Genomic DNA, 10,228 nt, shown 5'->3' with positions numbered 1-10,228 from the left:
ATAAGTTTTGATTGCTCCATGCTATATTATCTACTATTTTGGATGTTTATGGGCTCTATTATACACTTTTATATCATTTTTGGGACTAACCTATTAACCCAGAGCCCAGTGCCAGTTTCTGTTTTTACCCTGTTGTAGGGTTTCAAAGAAAAGGAAAATCAAACGGAGTCCAATTGACCTGAAACTTCACGGAACTCATTTTTGGAAGGAAAGAAGCCCAGAAGACTTGGAGTGCATGTCAGGGGATCTGCGAGGAGGCCACGAGGCAGGGGGCGCGCCCAACCCCCCTGGGCGCGCCCTCCACCCTCGTGGGCCCCTCGTGGCCCCCCTGACGTATTTCTTCCGCCTATATATCTCCATATACCCTAAAACTTCCGAGGAAGACAATAGATCGGGAGTTCCGCTGCCAGAAGCCTCCGTAGCCACCGAAAGCCAATCTAGACCCGTTCCGGCACCCTTCCGGAGGGGGAATCCTTCTGCGGTGGCCATCTTCATCATCCCGGTGCTCTCCATGTCTAGGAGGGAGTAGTTCTTCCTCGGGGCTGAGAGTATGTACCAGTACCTATGTGTTTGATCTCTCTCTCTCTCTCTCGTGTTCTTGAGGTGATACGATCTTGATGTATCGCGAGCTTTGCTATTATATTTGGATCCAATGATGTTTTCTCCCCCTCTACTCTCTTGTAATGAATTGAGTTTCCCCTTTGAAGTTATCTTATCGGATTGAGTCTTTAAAGACTTGAACACTTGATGTATGTCTTGCCGTGGATATCTGTGGTGACAATGGGATATCACGTGATTCACTTGATGTATGTTTTGGTGATCAACTTGAGGGTTCCTCCCATGAACCTATGCATAGGGGTTGGCACACGTTTTCGTCGTGATTCTCCGGTAGAACTTTGGGGCACTCTTTGAGGTCCTTTGTGTTGGTTGAATAGATGAATCTGAGATTGTGTGATGCATATCGTATAATCATACCCACGGATACTTGAGGTGACATTGGAGTATCTAGGTGACATTAGGGTTTTGGTTGATTTGTGTCTTAAGGTGTTATTCTAGTACGAACTCTAGGGCTGTTTGTGACACTTATAGGAATAGCCCAACGGATTGATTGGAAAGAATAACTTTGAGGTGGTTTCGTACCCTACCATAATCTCTTCGTTCGTTCTCCGCTATTAGTGAATTTGGAGTGACTCTTTGTTGCATGTTGAGGGATAGTTATGTGATCCAATTATGTTAGTATTGTTGAGGGAACTTGCACTAGTGAAAGTATGAACCCTAGGCCTTGTTTCAATGCATTGCAATACCGTTTACGCTCACTTTTATCATTAGTTACCTTGCTGTTTTTATAATTTCAGATTACAAATACCTTTATCTACCATCCATATTGCACTTGTATCACCATCTCTTCGCCGAACTAGTGCACCTATACAATTTACCATTGTATTGGGTGTGTTGGGGACGCAAGAGACTCTTTGTTATTTGGTCGCAAGGTTGCTTGAAAGAGACCATCTTCATCCTACGCCTCCTACGGATTGATAAACCTTAGGTCATCCACTTGAGGGAAATTTGCTACTATCCTACAAACCTCTGTACTTGGAGGCCCAACAACGTCTACAAGAAGAAGGTTGTGTAGTAGACATCAACAACCCCTTATCACGTTGGTTGCGATGATTTATTTGTTTTGTGCAGGTATGAGGGACTGGCGCATAGCCTCCTACTGGATTGATACATTGGTTCTCAAAAACTAAGGGAAATACTTACGCTACTTTGCTGCATCATCCCTTCCTCTTCGGGGAAAACCAACGCAGTGCTCAAGAGGTAGGAGAGAAGGAAGGGGGAGAGAGAGGGAAGGAAGGGGGGGGGCGGCCCCCCACCCAATTAGGATTGGGCTAGGGGGCACGCTCTCCACCTTGGCCTTCCTCTCCTCTATTCCACTATGGCCCAATAAGGCCCAATAAGGCCCATATACTCCCTGGGGGGTTTTGGTAATCCTCGGTACTCCAGTAAATGCCCGAACTCACCCGGAACCATTATGATGTCCAAAAATAGGCTTCCAATATATTGATCTTTATGTGTTGACCATTTCGAGACTCCTCGTCATGCCCGCGATCACATCCGGACTTCAAACAACCTTCGGTACATCAAAACACATAAACTCATAATACTGATCGTGACCGAACGTTAAGCGTGCGGACCCTACGGGTTCGAGAACTATGTAGACATGACTGAGACTCATCTCTGGTCAATAACCAATAGCGGAACCTGGATGCTCATATTGGTTCCTACATATTCTACGAAGATCTTTATCAGTCAAACCGCATAGAAACATACGTTGTTCCCTTTGTCATCGGTATGTTACTTGCCCGAGATTCGATCGTCGGTATCTGAATACCTAGTTCAATCTCGTTACCGGAAAGTCACTTTACTCGTTCCATAATGCAACATCCCATAACTAACTCATTAGTCACATTGCTTGCAAGGCTTATAGTGATGTGTATTACCGAGAGGGCCTAGAGATACCTCTCCGATACATGGAGTGACAAATCCTAATCTCGATCTATGCCAACTGAACAGACACCATCAGAGACACCTGTAGAGCATCTTTATAGTCACCCAGTTACATTGTGACGTTTGATAGCACACTAAGTGTTCTTCCAGTATTCAGGAGTTCATAATCTCATAGTCATAGGAACATGTATACGTTATGGAGAAAGCATTAATAAACTAAACGATCAAAGTGCTAAGATAACGGATGGGTCAAGTCAATCACATCATTCTCTAATGATGTGATCCCGTTCATAAAATGATAACTCTTTGTCTATGGCTAGGAAACTTAACCATCATTGATTAACGAGCTAGTCAAGTAGAGGCATACTAGTGACACTCAGTTTGTCTATGTATTCAAACATGTACTAAGTTTCCGGTTAATACAATTCTAGCATCAATAATAAACATTTATCATGATATAAGGAAATATAAATAACAACTTTATTATTGCCTCTAGGGCATATTTCCTTCAGTATCCCACTTGCACTAGAGTCAATAATCTAGATTACATTGTAATTATTCTAACACCCATGGAGTCTTGGTGCTGATCATGTTTTGCTCGTGAGAGAGGCTTAGTCAACGGGTCTGCAACATTCAGATCCGTATGTATCTTGCAAATCTCTATGTCTCCCTCCTTGACTTGATCCCGGATAGAATTGAAGCGTCTCTTGATGTGCTTGGTTCTCTTGTGAAATCTGGATTCCTTTGCCAAGGCAATTGCACCAGTATTGTCACAAAAGATTTTCATTGGACCCGATGCACTAGGTATGACACCTAGATCGGATATGAACTCCTTCATCCAGACTCCTTCATTTTCTGCTTCCGAAGCTGCTATGTACTCCGGTTCACACGTAGATCCCGCCACGACACTCTACTTGGAACTGCACCAATTGACAGCTCCACCATTCCATAGAAATACGTATCCGGTTTATGACACAGAGTCATCCGGATCAGTGTCAAAGCTTACATCGACGTAACCGTTTACGACGTGCTCTTTGTCACCTCCATAAACGAGAAACATATCCTTAGTCCTTTTCAGGTATTTTAGGATGTTCTTGACCGCTGTACAGTGATCCGCTCCTGGATTACTTTGGTACCTCCCTGCTAAACTAATAGCAAGGCACACATCAGGTCTGGTACACATCATTGCATACATGATATAACCTATGGCTGAAGCATAGGTAATGACTTTCATTTTCTCTCTATCTTCTGAAGTGGTCGGGCATTGAGTCTGACTCAACGTCACACCTTGTAAGACAGGCAAGAACCCTTTCTTTGCTTGATCCATTTTGAACTTCTTCAAAACTTTTTCAAGGTATGTGCTTTGTGAAAGTCCAATTAAGCGTCTTGATCTATCTCTATAGATCTTGATGCCCAATATATAAGCAGCATCACCGAGGTCTTTCATTGAAAAATTCTTATTCAAGTATCCTTTTATGCTATTCAGAAATCAGTATCATTTCCGATCAACAATATGTCATCTATATATAATATCAGAAATGCTACAGAGCTCCCACTCACTTTCTTGTAAATATAGGCTTCTCCAAAAGTCTGTATAAAACCATATGCTTTGATCACACTATCAAAGCGTATCTTCCAACTCCGTGAGGCTTGCACCAGTCCATAAATGGATCGCTGGAGCTTGCACACTTTGTTAGCACCTTTTGGATCGACAAAACCTTCTGGTTGCATCATATACAACTCTTCTTTAAGATATCCATTAAGGAATGCAGTTTTGACATCCATTTGCCAAATTTCATAATCATAAAATGCGGCAATTGCTAACATAATTCGGACGGACTTAAGCATCGCTACGGGTGAGAAGGTCTCATCGTAGTCAACTCCTTGAACTTGTTGAAAAACTTTTGCAACAAGTCAAGCTTTGTAGACAGTAAGATTACCGTCAGTGTTAGTCTTCTTCTTGAAGATCCATTTATTTTCTATGGCTTGCCGATCAACGGGCAAGTCAACCAAAGTCCACACTTTGTTCTCATACATGGATCCCATCTCAGATTTCATGGCTTCAAGCCATTTTGCAGAATATGGGCTCATCATCGCTTCCTCATAGTTTGTAGGTTCATCATGGTCAAGTAACATGACCTCCAAAATAGTATTACCGTACCACTCTGGTGCGGATCTTACTCTGGTTGACCTACGAGGTTCAGTAGTAACTTGATCAGAAGTTTCATGATCATCATCATTAGCTTCCTCACTCACTGGTGTAGGAATCACTGGAGCTGATTTTTGTGATGAACTACTTTCCAATAAGGGAGTAGGTACAATTACCTCGTCAAGTTCTACTTTCCTTCCACTCACTTCTTTGGAGAGAAACTCTTTCTCTAGAAATTATCCATTCGTACCAACGAATATCTTGCTTTCGGATCTATGATAGAAGGTGTACCCAACCGTTTCCTTTGGGTACCCTATGAAGACACATTTCTCCGATTTGGGTTCTTATCAGGTTGAAGCTTTTTCACATAAGCATCACAGCCCCAAACTTTAAGAACCGACAATTTGAGTTTCTTGCCAAACCACAGTTCATAAGGTGTTGTCTCAATGGATTTTGATGGTGCCCTATTTAACGTGAATGTAGCTGTCTCTAAAGCATAACCCCAAAACGATAGCGGTAAATCAGTGAGAGACATCATAGATCGCACCATATCTAATAAAGTGCGGTTACGATGTTCAGACATATTCCAGGTTGCATGAGTTGCAAAACTATTTCGCATTGTTTCAAATGATGACCAAACTCATAACTCAAATATTCACCTCCACGATCAGATCGTAAAAACTTAATTTTCTTGTTAGGATGATTTTCCACTTCACTCTGAAATTCTCTGAACTTTTCAAATGTTTCATGCTTATGTTTCATCAAGTAGATATACCCATATCTGCTCAAATCATCTATGAAGGTAAGAAAATAACGATACCCGCCGTGAGCATCAACACTCATCGGACCGCATACAGTATGTACTATTTCCAACAAGTCTGTTGCTCGCTCCATTGTTTCGGAGAACGGGGTCTTAGTCATCTTGCCCATGAGGAATGGTTCACAAGCATTAAGTGATTCATAATCAAGTGATTCCAAAAGCCCATCAGTATGGAGTTTCTTCATGCGCTTTACACCAATATGACCTAAACGGCAGTGCCACAAATAAGTTGCACTATCATTATTAAACTTATATTTTTGGCTTCAATATTATTAACATGTGTATCACTACTATCAAGATTTAGTAAAAACAGACCACTCATCAAGGGTGCATGACCATAAAAGATATTATTCATATAAATAGAACAACCATTATTCTCTAATTTAAACGAATAACCGTCTCGCATCAAAAAAGATCTAGATATAATGTTCATTCTCAACGCTAGCACCAAGCACCAAATAACAATTACTTAGGTCTAAAACTAATCCCGAAGGTAGATGTAGAGGTAGTGTGCCAACGACGATCACATCTACTTTGGAACCATTTCCCACGCGCATCGTCACCTCGTCCTTAGCCAATCTTCGCTTAATCCGTAGCCCCTGTTTCGAGTTGCAAATATTAGCAATGGAACCAGTATCAAATACCCAGGCGCTAGTGCGAGCATTAGTAAGGTACACATCAATAACTTGTATATCAAATATACCTTTCACTTTGCCATCCTTCTTCCCCGCCAAATACTTGGGGCAGTTCCGCTTCTAGTGACCAGTCCCTCTGCAGTAGAAGCACCCAGTCTCCGGCTTAGGTCCAGACTTGGGCTTCTTCACTTGAGCAGCAACTTGCTTGCCGTTCTTCTTGAAGTTCCCCTTCTTCCCTTTACCATTTTTCTTGAAGATGGTGGTCTTGTTGACAATCAACACTTGATGCTCCTTCTTGATTTCTACCTCCGCAGCCTTTAGCATTGCAAAGAGCTCGGGAATCGTCTTATCCATCCATTGCATATCATAGTTCATCACGAAGCTCTTGTAGCTAGGTGGCAGTGATTGAAGAACTCTGTCAATGACACTATCATCAGGAAGATTAACTCCCAGCTGTGTCAAGTGGTTGTGGTACCCAGACATTCTGAGTATATGTTCACTGACAGAACTATTCTCCTCCATTTTGCAGCTGGAGAACTTATTGGAGACTTCATATCTCTCAATCCAGGTATTTTCTTGAAATGTTAACTTCAACTCCTGGAACATCTCATATGCTCCATGGCGTTCAAAACATCGTTGAAGTCCCGGTTCTAAGCCGTAAAGCATGGCACACTAAACTATCGAGTAGTCATCAGCTTTGCTCTGCCAGACGTTCATAACATCCGGTGTTGCTCCTGCAGCGGGTTTGTCACCTAGCGGTGCTTCCAGGACTTAATTCTTCTATGCAGTAATGAGGATAATCCTCAAGTTACGGACCTAGTCCGTGTAGTTGCTACCATCATCTTTCAACTTAGCTTTCTCTAGGTACACGTTAAAATTCAATGGAACAACAACACGGGCCATCTATCTACACCAACATAGACATGCAAAATACTATCAGGTACTAAGTTACATGATAAATTTTTTGGATTTCAGGTTCCGGCAAAACCCTTGAGATTCGAACACTAGGGTGCACACAATTATCTCCCCCCTCTAGCTCGCACTCGACACGATCTCACGGCCTAGCTCGATGAACCCAAAGAATGAGAGACACAAGATTTATATTGGTTCGGGCCACCGTTGTGGTGTAATACCCTACTCTAGTGTGGTGTGGTGGATTGCCTCTTGGGCTGAGGATGAATAGTTACAGGGGAAGAACAACCTCCTGAGCAGAGGTGTTCTTATGCTTGGTGAACTTGTGTGGTTGGGGATGATCTGGGTGATCCAAGATGAGATCAGTTGTCTCCCTATGGTGGTGGCTAGTCCTATTTATAGAGGCCCTGGTCCTCTTCCCAAATATTGAGCGGGAAGGGATCCCACAACAGCCAAATTCGAAGGGAGACAACTAGTACAAGTTATCCTAACAAAAGTAGTCTTCGCCTGCCAAAGGCTCTGGTGGTGACGCCGTCTTGGGCTCCACGGTGACCTCCATCCTGCCGTCCTGCTGGTCTTGGTCTTGTTGCACCGATATGGAAACCTTTGCCTGATGCCTCGAGACTCCTCGCCTGCCCTTGCCTCTTTAGCACCAAAGAGGAAGCGAGGACACTGCGTGCGCTTCGCCCGCCTGGCTCCAGTCGTCATGGCTTGCGTCACAGGAACCTTGCGAGGTGTCCTTTGCCTTGATCCCTGATACGTCTCTGTCGTATCTACTTTTCCAAACAATTTTGCCCTTGTTTTGGACTCTAACTTGCATGATTTGAATGGAACTAACCCGGACTGACGCTGTTTTCAGCAGAATTGCCATGGTGTTATTTATGTGCAGAAACAAAAGTTCTCGGAATGACCTGAAACTTCACGGAACGTCTATTTGGAAATAATAAAAATTCCTTGCAAAAGATGAAGACCAGGGGGCCCACACCCTAGCCACGAGGGTGGGGGCGCGCCTGCCCCCCTAGGGCGCGCCCCCTACCTCGTGGGCCCCCTGGAGCTCCTCCGACCTCAACTCCAACTCTATATATTTGCTTTCGGGGAGAAAAAAAATAAGAGAAAAGGATTGATCGCATTTTACAATACGGAGCCGCCACCTAGCCCTAAAACCTCTCGGGAGGGCTGATCTGGAGTCCGTTCGGGGCTCCGGAGAGGGGAATCCGTCGCCATCGTTATCATCAACCATCCTCCATCACCAATTTCATGATGCTCACCACCATGCGTGAGTAATTCCATCGTAGGCTTGCTGGACGGTGATGGGTTGGATGAGATTTATCATGTAATCGAGTTAGTTTTGTTAGAGTTTGATCCCTAGTATCCACTATGTTCTGAGATTGATGTTGATATGACTTTGCTATGCTTAATGCTTGTCACTAGGGCCCGAGTGCCATGATTTCAGATCTGAACCTATTATGTTTTCATCAATATATGAGAGTTCTTGATCCTATCTTGCAAGTCTATAGTCACCTATTATGTTTTATGATCCGTTAACCCCGAAGTGACAATAATCGGGATACTTACCGGTGATGACCATAGTTTGAGGAGTCCATGTATTCACTATGTGTTAATGCTTTGGTCTGGTACTCTAAATAAAGGAGGCCTTAATATCCCTTAGTTTCCATTAGGACCCCACTACCATGGGAGGGTAGGACAAAAGATGTCATGCAAGTTCATTTCCATAAGCACGTATGACTATATTCGGAATACATGCCTACATTACATTGATGAATTGGATCTAGTTCTATGTCACCCTAGGTTATGACTGTTACATGATGAACCACGTCCGGCATAATTCTCCATCACTGATCCATTGCCTACGAGCTTTCCATATATTGTTCTTCGCTTATTTACTTTTCCATTGCTATTGTTATCATCACTACAAAATACCAAAAACATTACTTTTGCTATCATTACATTTTGCTACCATTACCACTACTATCATATTACTTTGCTACTAAATACTTTGCTGCAGATATTAAGTTTCCAGGTGTGGTTGAATTGACAACTCAGCTGCTAATACTTGAGAATATTCTTTGGCTCCCCTTGTGTTGAATCAATAAATTTGGGTTGAATACTCTACCCTCGAAAATTGTTGCGATCCCCTATACTTGTGGGTTATCAAGACTATTTTCTGGCGCCGTTTCCGGGGAGTATAACTCTATTCTTTAAGTCACTTGGGATTTATATCTGCTTATCATTATGAAGAACTTGAGAGATCCAAAAACCAAGATTTATCCCTCAACTACGAGGGGAGGTAAGGAACTGCCATCTAGCTCTGCACTTGATTCACCTTCTGTTTTGAGTAAGCTTGCGACACCTAAACCTGCTTCTGCTATTCGTTCTGATATGTCGCATATTATTGATGATGCCACTTCTGCTCTGCATGACACTTATGATGAAACTACTTCTATGCTTGATACTACTGTGCCACTTGGTGAATTTCTTGATGAACAACTTGCTAGGGTTAGAGAGAATGAAATTATTGAAACTGATAATATTGATGAAAGTGATGATGAAGACTCTTCCCCTAATAAATATGAATCACCTGTTATTCCTGAGGGTTATGTTTTTGAAAAGGAAGCTGCTTTAACTATTTTAGCTTGCAAAAATAGATACGAGCTCAAAAGGTTATTAGCTAAATGGAAGCAGAAATCTCTTAATGCTAGAATGAAACCTGACCCTGCTTTTGCTACTTCACCTATTTGTGTTACTGATAAGGATTATGAATTCTCTGTTGATCCTGATATAATTACTTTGGTTGAATCTGATCCTTTTCATGTCTATGAATCTTAAACTGTTGTGGCACATCTTACTAAATTAAATGATATAGCTACCCTGTTCACTAATGATGAGAGAACTCGTTACTTTTATATCCTTAAAATATTCTCATTCTCATTAAAGGGTGATGCTAAGATATGGTTTAATTCTCTTGATCTTGGTTGTATGCGTAGTCCCCAGGATAGGATTTATTACTTCTCTGCAAAATATTTCCCTGCTCATAAGAAACAAGCTGCTTTGAGGGATATATATAATTTTGTGCAAATTGAAGAAGAGAGTCTCCCACAAGCTTGGGGGAGGCTTCTCAAGTTACTTAATGCTTTGCCTGATCACCCTCTTAAGAAAAATGAAATACTTGATATCTTTTATAAT

Source organism: Triticum urartu, chromosome 5, assembly GCF_003073215.2.
Source record: "Triticum urartu cultivar G1812 chromosome 5, Tu2.1, whole genome shotgun sequence".
Taxonomy (NCBI): domain Eukaryota; kingdom Viridiplantae; phylum Streptophyta; class Magnoliopsida; order Poales; family Poaceae; genus Triticum; species Triticum urartu.
The sequence above is the reverse complement of the archived record's forward strand: the minus strand, read 5'-3'. Positions refer to the sequence as shown.